Genomic DNA, 12,478 nt, shown 5'->3' on the forward strand with positions numbered 1-12,478 from the left:
GTGTCATCTTCATTTCCCCCTCTTTCACCCCCGATCACGACAGAGACCCTCCCACCATTTGTTTCAGTGAGATTTCAGTAAGTTTGCTAGGTGTGCCCACTGCGCTTGAAAATGGACAGTGGGCAAGCTAAACGCGAGACTGCCGCTTGGGTGGGGAGACAATTAGAGCAGCGAAAATGTACATTTCTATTTAATTTATGCTTCTCACAGTATTACAGTCTTTATGAAATGAATATTATGTTATCACAAATTGTTAAATAAATTACCTTTTGAAATGGGAATATTTAAAAGTCAATTGTGGGCAATGACCACTTGGCGCCACTCTCCGCCTGAGACGGACAGAAGACGCTGTTTGCCCATCATCCTGCGCGCAGTGATGATGTTTATATTCATAAAGGATCAATTAAGTTAGCGTTAACTTACATGAATTTAATTTAACATGTTTAATTGTCATGCTTTAACAAATTAAACGAACCGAAACTCAATTGATTGTGTTATTTCATTGCCAAATTTTCATGAAGTTATTTAACTTAACATTAACGTTAACTTAAAGTTAAACACAATGATAGGATATTCAGACATTTAAGTTATTTAATAAGATTTCATACATCAAGTTAACTTATATAATTACAAAACTTTCTGAATATAAACAATTTTATAAACATCATTTGAAGTTAAGGTTAACTTAACGTTACATGATTAACATATATTTCAAAGGAAAGTCAGTAAAGCAAAAGAAAGATGTCAGGAAAGAAAAAACAATACTCAAAGGAGAAGTTAAAGGAGGCAGTTGAGGAAGTAAAGGCAGGAGCAAGTTTAAGGGAAACAGCAAAAAAAATTGGCATTCCCCACACCACTCTGCAGGACTATAGAAAAAATAAATATGTCCACAACCCTCATCCTAATTCGGCCCTGACACCTGGAGAGGAAGAGGCTCTCCTTTCCTTTATATTCTGGATGGCAGACCATGGCTTCCCAGTAACTAGATCCCTAGTCAAAATACTGGCTATTGGTAGATCATCAAGGAGAGTGGCAGAACCGAGAGCACCACTGTGAATTTGGAGAAGTGGCCGAGTGATGTGTGGTGGTCCAGGTTCAAGGCCCGACATCCAGAATTTACCTCACGGACGGCAGATTCCCTGGACAGAGCCAGAGTCCATGGTGCTACACCGGAGGCCATTGAGGCATTCTTCAAATTGTACGAGGCCCTTTATGTGAAGCACAAGCTGGAGAACAAGCCACATCTCATCTATAATTGTGATGAGACTGGCTTTGGAGACAAGCCTCGGTCCAGGGAGAAGGTCCTGTGCCAGACTGGAAGGAAACATGTCTATCAACAGCAGCAGACAACCAGGGAGCACATCACGGTCCACTGCTGTGTGAAGACTGCTTTCTCCACCATGGCTTCCAGGATGGGTCTGGTGCGAGGGGACATTGTTGTGGGGAAGAAGCTGTTTTCAGCTCTCCTCAAACACATCTACCCCACTGCTGTCACAGCCCCAAACATCAAGGCCGGGTTCCTCAAGGCTGGCATCTTTCTTCTGTCCAGGGCTGCTGTGGACACAACCCAGGTAATTTTGACATTAATACAATGATAATTCATCCTCTAAGCTACTTCCATTTCTTTTCAAGTGTGTTAATGAGTTTTACATACGTTTTATTTTCTTAGGTGGTGAGAGTGCTCCCACGCCACACCATCCAGCCCTGCCGCCACTCCTTCAGCCACACCATCTATCGCTACCACCACACCATCCATCACTCAACCTACTGACACATCAATCATCACTCAAACACCTTGCCCCACCTGTAACATTAATAGAGTGGCTCACAAAAAAATACCTGGTGGCAGCAGGTGTAATCCCAGAGAGTCTGGCTAATGTCCTCATGAGTCCAGCCCTGGAGAGGAAGGAGAAGGTGAGGCGTCGCATTCCGTTGCCAGCCTGTGTCGTCACCAGCGACGAGTACTTCGACCTGCTGGTAGAAAAAGAAACTCAGGAGAAAGAGAAGGAAGAAAAGAAAGGAGGCCAAAAGGCAAAAGAATCAGGCACCTCCTCCTACTGAAAATGGAGAACACTGCGCTCTCTGCCGTAGAGTGGTCCCACCTGGCTCAGGAGATGAAGCCATTGATGAATGGGTCCAGTGTGATCTGTGCCATTTGTGGTTCCGGAGTGTGCAGAAGTGGAGGAAGTGCCAGACACTGACTGGCTTTGCCATAAATGTTGTCTGTTCACATAAAAACACACACACAATGTAAATAGTGCACACAGAAAATGAACATGTTAATTTCTAGTTATGGTATTTTTTAATCAGTTTAGTGTTAAATGTAAATAGTTGTAAACACACACACACACACACACACCTGCATCCTGATCATTTGTTTTGAAGTTTTCACATTGGTTAATCATTAAATATTTTGAATCAGTTCAAATTGTTTGCCCTTCTTTGTCTTCAGAAAGATATGGTAACGTTATTCACTAACCTTTCACACGATTCATGCTTGACCCACATGCCATAATCAATATCACGACACAATCAGGCCTAGCTCGCATGGTCCTCTAGCTTATTAAAACAGCAAATAACTTACATTTTAAACAAATAGAAAGGTACTCACCTTTCTTATTCAATGAAATGTTGTTTTCTTCAGTTAAAATAAATAAATAGCTCAAAGTTGATCCGTTAAATGTCAATTTTCGTCGTTGAAATCAAAGTATGCGCTCTGTACGGAACATCATTGTAGCCTGTACGGAACACGTTAATGCTTATTACCTTCCGTACATGTGCGGAGGTACTTTTCCCCACTTTTCTCAAAAACTATTGGTCCAAAAGACATCAATCAAAGTGTGGACTGTGCAATGGGTATTCCCCCAGAGAATGATCACACAAACATGCTTGTCTGGCTTTCAACAACGGAGGAGTGGTCGCTGGCGTGCGGTGAAGGGCGAAAAGTGTACGGAACATGGTTAGTCTACATTAAACTGTTAAGACTTGTGACACTGCCACACAAAGACACATGTTTTTACTGCTCAATATATATTAAGATGTTTTTTTTATCTATATATTTGAGTTTTAATGGTTTTACATGTTGTCTTAGCCATTTTAATCCTCTTAATTATTTGATGTGTGTATGTCTTTAAAGGGGTCATATGATGCGATTTCAATTTTTCCTTTCTCTTTGGAGTGTTACAAGCTCTTGGTGCATAAAGAAGATCTGTAAAGTTGCAAAGACTAAAGTCTCAAATCCAAAGAGATATTCTTTATAAAAGTTAAGAGTCAGCCACGCCTACCTAAATCAGCTCAAAAGAGAAATATTTATGACTACCCAGGTGAAAAAGACGTAGTATTAAATGTATTAAAAATATACTTGAAATTCAAGTAGTATGTTTATAATACATTTGTATTCCCAACATGCTTATTTGAAGTGCAATAAAAATATATTGAATTGCATAAATGTTCATGGGTCTGCCTGTCATGTGGTCAATCACATGACAGGAATAAGGAAGTAAACCAGTACAAAACAAGCAGCATGTCAAACAATCAGGGTCATTGACCAAACAACTACTCGCTGGATTGTGGAGTTGTTCATGGACTTACCATTCCAGTATCTCACTCATTTGAAAGTGGACACTTTTACCTTGGGTCTTCAACACACTGGGATTCTTAAGGACTGTTTTAGGGTACGATTTATATGGTGGCCCGTACGGGGAACGTTCAAATATTTTAAAAGCTGTGTTGAGAGAAGTGTTTTAAGATGACAACAAAACAAAATAATGCTGCTTCTTTTAATACATCTACTGGTTTTAACGATGAACAGGTTTTACAGCAATGTGAATGTGTAAAGCTTCGCGCTGAGGTGGCTGTTCTTAAAAACCTTGTTTTAAAACTGGAGAAGGATTTTAAAGACTCTGTTGAAAGTAATATAAATCGTGAAGTGTATTTTAGAGAGGCTGTGGATTTTAAGTTTGCCAAGATGGAGGAATGTATAAAGGACGCTGTGGCAACACTGGAGAGAGGTTACCGAGTGTTTCGTGAGGAGAGACAAAAAATGGGCAAAACAACTGGAACAGATCAGGAAGCCAGAATTTGCCATCTCCCTTCCTACTACAACGACTAGCCCAGTGCCACTCAGTCGACCCCTGGCTTTCCTCCGGCCAACGTTCCCACTGCCTCAACCACTTCACAAACCGTCAACAGAGCAACCGATGGAGAATCATGCGCCACCTCTCCAGCCGGGCCAGACTTTACCACCATATTCTCCCACCTTCCCTTCTCCAGAGAGGAACTCACCAGTGCGCAGGGAGATGACGACACTCTGCAAGGACTTACCATCTCTCCCTCCACACCACTGACCAACGGGATCTACGTGCAGGACCAACACGGATTGCTGTATTGGCGGATCCAGAAGGACAAGGACAGCTGTAAGATACAGCTCATCATCCCAAAGTCCCTGGTATTACAGACCATACAGTACTTCCATCGGAGGACCCGGGATCGACACCATGGACGGCTAAAGACCCTCCTTCAAATCCTGGACGTTACCTGGTGGCCCACAATCCGCAGAGAAGTCTGGAGGGTTGTCGGGACCTGCAAGTCGTGTGGTGTGGAGACCAAGGAGTGTGTCGTCATCGCCCCTAACCAGAAACCACCTCACCGTTCATCCATCAAAAAGACCCCCAAGCCGGTTTGGAGGAAACGCCAGGGGGGCAGGCCGACCAGCGTGGCTGGGTGCAACGTCATCCTGGGAGGATCGGTGCCACCTACCTTAGGACACCCAGGCTGGTATGGGACTCAACCTCTCTCTAGTGTTCGCCTAAATTCCTCCGGCAGACTAGAGCCTGTGTGGCAAAGCCTAGTTTTAACTTATTTATTGCAAAGACATTTTAAATCACACATTCAAAAGGACACCTACCACAGGGACAATGGCTGACAGGACTAGAGGTTAGTTCCTTCCCCCGGGAGTCATAGACTAAGGGGGGGGACTATGTGACACTGCCACACAAAGACACATGTTTTTACCGCTCAATATATATTAAGATGTTTTTTTTTATCTATATATTTGAGTTTTAATGGTTTTACATGTTGTCTTAGCCATTTTAATCCTCTTAATTATTTGATGTGTGTATGTCTTTAAAATGTTCATGGGTCTGCCTGTCATGTGGTCAATCACATGACAGGAATAAGGAAGTAAACCAGTACAAAGCAAGCAGCATGTCAAACAATCAGGGTCATTGACCAAACAACTTACTCGCTGGATTGTGGAGTTGTTCATGGACTTACCATTCCAGTATCTCACTCATTATGGATTATCACTTTTTTTGGATTGTATATACACCGGTGGACACTTTTACCTTGGGACTTCAACACACTGGGATTCTTAAGGACTGTTTTAGGGTACGATTTAAATGGACAATCTGCTTTTAACAGCCTAAGTTATTCTAGTTTTATTGTGTTGTTTTAAGTTCCTTGTGCATTATGTAAATACACCTATTTATTCATTCTACTTTTGTTGTTGTCTAATCTTTTTAAAGCACTTATTTTATCTCACACAGTTTAATCTGACCCCATTTTAAATCCATGTAATTCGGCCGATAAGTCCGATCGTTACAGACTGGCTACTGTAATATCAGTTTCAGGCAAGATTACTTTCATGTGTTGTCTAATCTTTTTAAAGCACTTATTTTATCTCACACAGTTTAATCTGACCCCATTTTAAATCCATGTAATTCGGCCGATAAGTCCGATCGTTACAGACTGGCTACTGTAATATCAGTTTCAGGTAAGATTACTTTAATTTCTGCACTCAATTACATAACATGTAAATTATATATGTTAAAACGTTTTTATTCCAGTGGGTTTATTATAAGAACCCAGTTCTATAAAATCATCATGTTAAATTTATGTTTAGTTTTTTTAAATTACAATTTTTATAAAATTATTACAAAACACTAAGTAAGTTAGGACGTTTTACTTTACATTTCAAAGTGCTTAAATGTAAAAGTACTTAATTTCAAAATACATTTGATCAAATTTCATAAATTGTGTTCAATGGGAGTTTTTAAGTTATATTCCTGAAATGTACTTTTATATAGTTTATAGCATGACAACTGCACCAAGTGCTAAGGAGCGCACCAGCACCTTCTGGGAGACAGATGTGCTGCAGAATTTTGGGGAAACTGAGTGGTACCTCAACTTCAGAATGCCAGAGGAGGCCTTCTTAAATCTCTGTGACCTTCTTCGTCCTTACATACCAAAGCAAAGCATGAAGATCACAGTGAGTTTGGAAAAAAGAGTTGCTCTGACACTTTACAAGATAGCAAGTAACATTGAATTCCATGATGTTGCTAACCTCTTTGGAATTGGGGTGAGCACTGCCTCTGATGTGTTTTGGGAGGTGTGTAAGGGTCTCTGCCAACGGAAAAGGACGTTTATTGGAATGTAGGGCTGCACGATATATCGAAAAATTATCGTTATCGCGATAATAGTGTATGCGATATCCGTATCGCAGAGAGTTGCGATAAATTTAATTTATTTTATGTGCTAAGGATTTGTGTGTTGCATGCATAGGTTGTCCAAATTTGACCAATCAGATGGGACCTTACTATCTTTATACCCGCCTCCCAAGTAGGTGCTATTATGCTATTGGATAGACCGGGCCCATAGGTGAACCTAGTGGCTCAGAGCAGTGAGTGGAAAATAAATATGGCAGGAGTAGAGACAAGCGAGGAAAAGGACAGCAGCGAAGAACTTGTGTCTAAAAAGAACTGTACGTCTGAACTATGGCAATATTTCGGCTTCAAGAGAGAAGATGTGTCACAAACGCAGGTACTGTGTGAGTCGTGCCGAAAAACTGTGGTCATCGAGAGGAAAAATACAACTAATCTCCACAGTCATCTGGAACACAACCACAGGGAGCTATATGAAGACTTCCGTATTTGGTAAACTTGTTTTATGAAACAGGCCCCAGGACTCAATCAAACATGATTTTCACTTCCCATCATGCTTTGCAAAGGGGCTGAACTGGGAGAGTAAATGTTGAAATAAAGTGTTATTTTAAGCATTTTGTTTAGCAAGATGAGAAAATGGAGAGACTTTTTTTAATGTTTACTGTTCTATAATGTTGGTATTTAAAAGTTTCTGTTATGTTAGTGGTTTTGGGGTTACCATTGTGGTGAAGTCTTGAGCTTGTGCTTGGGTTGAGGACCTGCTAACAAGAATTCAGATCACTTTAATAATAAAGCAATCACTATGATAGTGCTCTGGACGAAACCTGTATTACTTCGGGACTGCCAACACCAGACATCACATGTGTAAAGAAAAGTTATATTTAGTTTGTTATATCACAGAACTAAACAGGAAGCATTAATTGTGGGATTATTTAAATGTCAATTTAAATGAAAACCATTTATTGAAGTTAAACTAAAACCATTCATTCACATTAACTGAACACCATTGATCTAGTTAGTTGTACGTGGATGATTCTATTTGGTTTTACATGCTTCATTCACGTGGAACCACTGTCCATGACTGAATCATGTTCAGCTAATGAGCTATTTTTTTGAGTGTAGTGTGCTCAACAGTGTTGGGGAAGTTTTACTGTAATCACATTACTTTCTTCTGTAACACGTTACGGTGTCAATGGATGTCATGGTTTAGGTGATTTAGCCACTGTAGCAAACCGCACATACAGCATCACTAGACATAGTTCTAGTGATGCACTGTCAGGAAAATGTGTGGTATCAAGTCTCTATGCCTGTACCTTACTCAGGCTGAAATGGCTCTGCCCCAAATGCCTTATAACTAACAATTCAGTAATACTGTATCAGAAATGTAAACTGACCATCTCTTCAGAATGGGTTATTTTTTCATGCTTCTGTCTCCTCACAAGATTCCATAGATGCCAGACAGGATGACCAACATATCCTTCAGTGGTCGATAGAGCACATATGTCTGGGTGTCTATCAAAAAAAAGCAAGCCTCTATAATCAGACAGGTATGTTGTTGACTTTTCTATTTATTGTATTTACATGACTCGCAAATCTCTTGACTGGATTTGATGTTTCTCTCATGTGTTTGGAAATTATAGATAGCAACAAGATTCGACAATTGCGGCGACGTAAATTGGGGGACGAGAAAAGAAAACTCTTTGAAGCGATCAAACAATACAATGAGCAAGTTCCAGAGGAGGAGGGCATAAATGTGGAGATGGTGGAGAGCCGATTGTCTGTGGTGGGCAATGACAGTGGGGAGAACAGTTTAATATGGCCATGGGAGGTTCACAGCATGGGTATGGAACAACTTCTGTAAGGGCGAGGGATAACATTGAGCAAACAGATGTTGACACAGCTTAACCTCCTGAGACCCAGCTATGGAGTTTTTGCCACTGTAGTGGACATTATATTTTAGTGAATTTCTCCGAGACCTCACATGTCACAGTTTTAAGTCTGGATGTCCTGTACAGAGCCCATTCAGTGCTTTCCAGAGATACCAAATGATTGGAGGTTTCACCATGACCACTCCCTCTGCTTGGTTTTTAAAAATGGCTGACATGAATTTAGTGATAAAATTGTACATCCTTATAGAAATATGAAAACAGCGTGAGTGATTCAGCTGTACCGCGTATTCTCTCACTCTCAAAGCGGCTTCACAACAGCGCATCTCGTCTGCACTACTGCACGCTGCGATACAAGACTTTTGCTCGGGTTTCGGGACAGTCGACAGAATAGTCACTTGCCGAATCGAGTCATTGTTGCATCGTCACAAAACTGTAGCATTTGCACATCTTTTTAAGTTTAAGCCATTCGATACTCGCGTGCTCACTCACAGTCACATCCATAGCGTGCTTATCGCGCCGCCTCGCGAGTACCAAATTGAGTTATTTTCGCAGCTTGCTGCGCTTACGCGGCCAAATACACACAAAAAATGACGTCAAAATAGCCGTCCTGGCGATTATCCTCGTAAGCACAGTCTGCACATCTGAGAAAGAAAACGCATGTGTATCAGGATTGGATCCGTGCACTTGGGTTTGTGAGAGCAGCCACGTCGCATCTCTTTGCGCGCTCAAGTTTGTTGTTTCAAATGTAGATGCTAGGCAAGCCTGCTCATAATAGAAGTTTTTTTCATGAAATATATGCACGCTATAGGTCAACACAAACGTCTTTCATTGTATCCTTTCTAAATTGGCTTCTAATTGTTTCATTATGTCATTGGCATGATACAATTTTACTTGACAAATAATAAATTGTTATATTTGATTTATTCTGATCTCTTCTGAAATCATTTTTCAAGTAGATTATTTTGTAGTCTAACATTTCCGTAAATCTGCGTCCAGGGCAGATCATACTTAAGTACCAATGAGCAGGGCAGGGGGCTCTCCATTAGGGATCTTCTGATTTCTGTCTGTCACCTGGCTTAACAAGTTACAGTTTTCGTGATTATAGGAAAAAATACACTTTTTGTTATTTGCTAGCAGGGTGTGGCACTGAAAGGTATTATAATCACCCTGTATCCTCTGAGTAAGTTCAGAACTGGCGAGTTTGTGTCCGTGAGTTCACAGTTGGCCGAGTGAATTTCTAAGCGATGTTAGGTCCTTAATGAATGAATAATTGAAAGTATGGGATTTCCAGAATACTCAAATATCTAAATTAATAAACAATCGATATTTGTGATCAGTTTTTAATTAGAAACATTGCCTAAATTTAGTGATCACTTAAAATTGGAGTCAGATTGAAAACGGAGCTAGACTAAAATTGAAACTAAATCCTGATACATTCAAAAGCGCAAGTAAAAGACCGAATACGCATTAAACCTTCGACCAGGCCGCTGGATTCCGCTGTTTTAGGCTGGCGGGTGGATTCTTACACTAGGAAAATAGATCCAAATTCAATTTGCAGGTACTGCTTGGAAAAGGGTCATTGGAAAAATGAATGTCCGGTGTTGAAAGGCAAGTATAAGTCCACTACGAAAGCTGTTGGACTTGCATCAACTTGCGTTCCTAGGGAAAAGTTTTAGGTTGGGGAAATCCCTGACAGAGAGAAAATTCTTGAGCACCTAGGGTCTCAGGCAGATTATGGTCCTTTTATTACCACAGGGTTTGTTTCTTTAAGCAACAGTCCTGTTAAAGTACCTGTTAACATTTTACGCGACACTGGGTCCTCTGTTCTGGATTCAAAATTACTGTTTTCTCCTAAATCTGGCACAGGGAATAATGTTCTGATCCAAGGGATTCGGTAAGAAATAGTGAATTTTTTTCACTGTTTTACCTTCATTGCATGTAGTGTTGCTGTAAGGTAGTAAGTAATGTTGAGTAATGCTAGTCCATCAATCACATGTGCTTCAAAGTTTATGTTTTTACACTATCAATAACATTTTGCTTTTCAAGCAAGAATAAGCTGGTTGGCCAAATAGTCCCTTGAGGGCTAAGTCACTTGTTAATTTCCCTAAATTAATGAAATATTAACTGTTATACTTATAACCATGTATACACACACTCCATAAAGCCCCTATTTTACAAATAATAATGCAATCAGGAGATGGTGTGATGCAATGAGTGGTTTCCACATTTTTTTTAAACTGCATAAACACATTTCATTACACCAAATACACAAAATAATGTTCTTTTTAGCAGCATCATATGACCCCTTTAAAAATGCATGAAAATAAATATTCTCCATCACTTTGTTTATCACTCTTGAAATGACCTGTACACTAAATAATCTAACCCTCATACTTACATAACAATAGCAGTCTATTTATTTAGTGCTCCAAGTTGAAGTCAGTATGTATATTAATGACAATATGGGACAAATATAATGTGATTTAGTGGCGGCAGGAGCTGCGCGGTGCCGGTACATGTACAGTCAGACAAAACAACATGCACAGTTATCAAAGACGCGAGTGCACGTACAGTTGTGGAAAAAGATGTGTTCGGCAATTAAAGACGCAACGCAGTGCGTCTGTAGAGTGTGCTTCATGGGAAATGATGTGCTCAGTAATTAAAGAGGCAGGGCTGCGTTTCTGTTATTTGGTTTGTGACATCCTTTACGGGAAACGCAGCGCTTGGTCACGCGTCGCACCAGAACCGTTTTCGGAACCGAAACTTATAAATTGCTCACGGTTCCGGTTCTTTTAAAAAAATGGAACTGGTTCTGAATAAGAACCGGTTCTCGGTTCCCAACCCTAGGAAATATTCTCTGCTCCTCTGCACAAAATTCAGTTGGATTCTGAGCTTGTTCAGGGAGAAGTTGAATTTGCGTTATGACCATCGTTACCTGTGGAGGGCATAGATTTAATTTTAGAAAATAATCTGGCTGGGAATCATGTGTGGTGTGGTGTTGTACCTCCTGTTGTAAAAACAACTCCTACCTTGTCCGCAGAGGCAGATAAAAGTGGCCAAGATTTTCCGGATGTTTTTGTCTCTTGCGCAGTAACTTGAGCAATGAGCGCCAAAAAAATGTGATCCAGAATAAAGAGGAATTCGAAAAACTTTCCTTTGATCCGTTAGCCAATTTGTCTTTGCTTCCTTCGTCGATTTCCCGTGATGAACTAATTGTGGCTCAGGGGAAAGATGCCGGGTTAACAAATTTATTTGTAGCTGTTCAGCCTAATGACGACATTAAAAGTGCGGCTTCTGGTTATTTAATAAAAGACAGTGTTTTGGTTCGTAAGTGGACGCCCTGTAGCGATCGTGCTGTGGGTGAACCCATATTTCAGATCGTTATTCCAGATGGATTGCCTGACTTGGTGTTAAAAATGGCTCATGGCGATGTACCTGGACACTTAGGGGTTAAGAAAACCTACAACAGTGGTAATGCTCTATTTTTTCTTGCCTCGACTGAAAAGAGATGTGGCGAGTTTTATTAAGACATGCCACACATGCCAAATAGTAGGCAAACCTAACGAGGTACTAGCCTCCGCGCCATTGTATCCCATCCCTGTTGTGAGCAATCCTTTTGAATATTTAACTATTGATTGTGTTGGCCCGCTAAGTCCGTCCAAAGTTGGCTCTACCTACATATTATCGGTAATTTGTCAGACGACTCGCTACTCTGCTGCTTTTCCCTTACGAAAAATCACCACTAAGGCAGTGGTGAAAGCTCTGTCTCAGTTTATTTCAGTGTTTGTTATTCCAAAGATTATCCAAACTGACAGAGGAACCAATTTCACGACCCGCATGTTTGCTCAGGTATTACAACAACTGCGTGTGAACCATCATAAAAGTAGTGCCAGAGAGCCAGGGAGCTCTCGAACGTTTTCACCAAACGTTAAAGCAGTTGTTGAGAGCATACTGCAATGAATTAAATAAGGATTGGGAAGAGGGATTGCCATGGTTGATGTTAGCAGCGCGTGAAGTTTTTCAGGAGAGTCTGGGTTTCAGCCCTAACGATTTGGTGTTTGGTCACAAAGTAAGAGGTCCACTGGCAATTTTGATGAATGATGTTACTGAAACTGAAACGCCAGTAAATCTATTGGACTATGTAAATGG

General features: G+C 40.6%; 1 long non-coding RNA gene across 2 annotated transcripts in view; it reads right to left on the reverse strand.

The window, feature by feature from the left end:
- Positions 1-2,036, reverse strand: part of LOC107712905 (uncharacterized) — a 2,748-nt gene extending 712 nt beyond the window's left edge. Inside the window, exons 1-2 of one of the 2 annotated variants that reach the window (XR_001636841.1) lie at positions 1,840-2,036; positions 1,655-1,764 (exon numbers count right to left, since the gene is read on the reverse strand). This is a non-coding gene — a long non-coding RNA (uncharacterized LOC107712905). Of the gene's footprint in view, positions 1-1,654; positions 1,768-1,839 lie in introns of both variants that reach the window. The other variant, XR_001636842.1, reaches the window with a different exon arrangement.
- Between the last annotated feature and the right edge of the window lie 10,442 nt (positions 2,037-12,478).

This window comes from Sinocyclocheilus rhinocerous, unplaced genomic scaffold (assembly GCF_001515625.1).
Source record: "Sinocyclocheilus rhinocerous isolate Xijiao unplaced genomic scaffold, SAMN03320098_v1.1 scaffold2886, whole genome shotgun sequence".
In the NCBI taxonomy this organism is placed as follows: Eukaryota; Metazoa; Chordata; class Actinopteri; order Cypriniformes; family Cyprinidae; genus Sinocyclocheilus; species Sinocyclocheilus rhinocerous.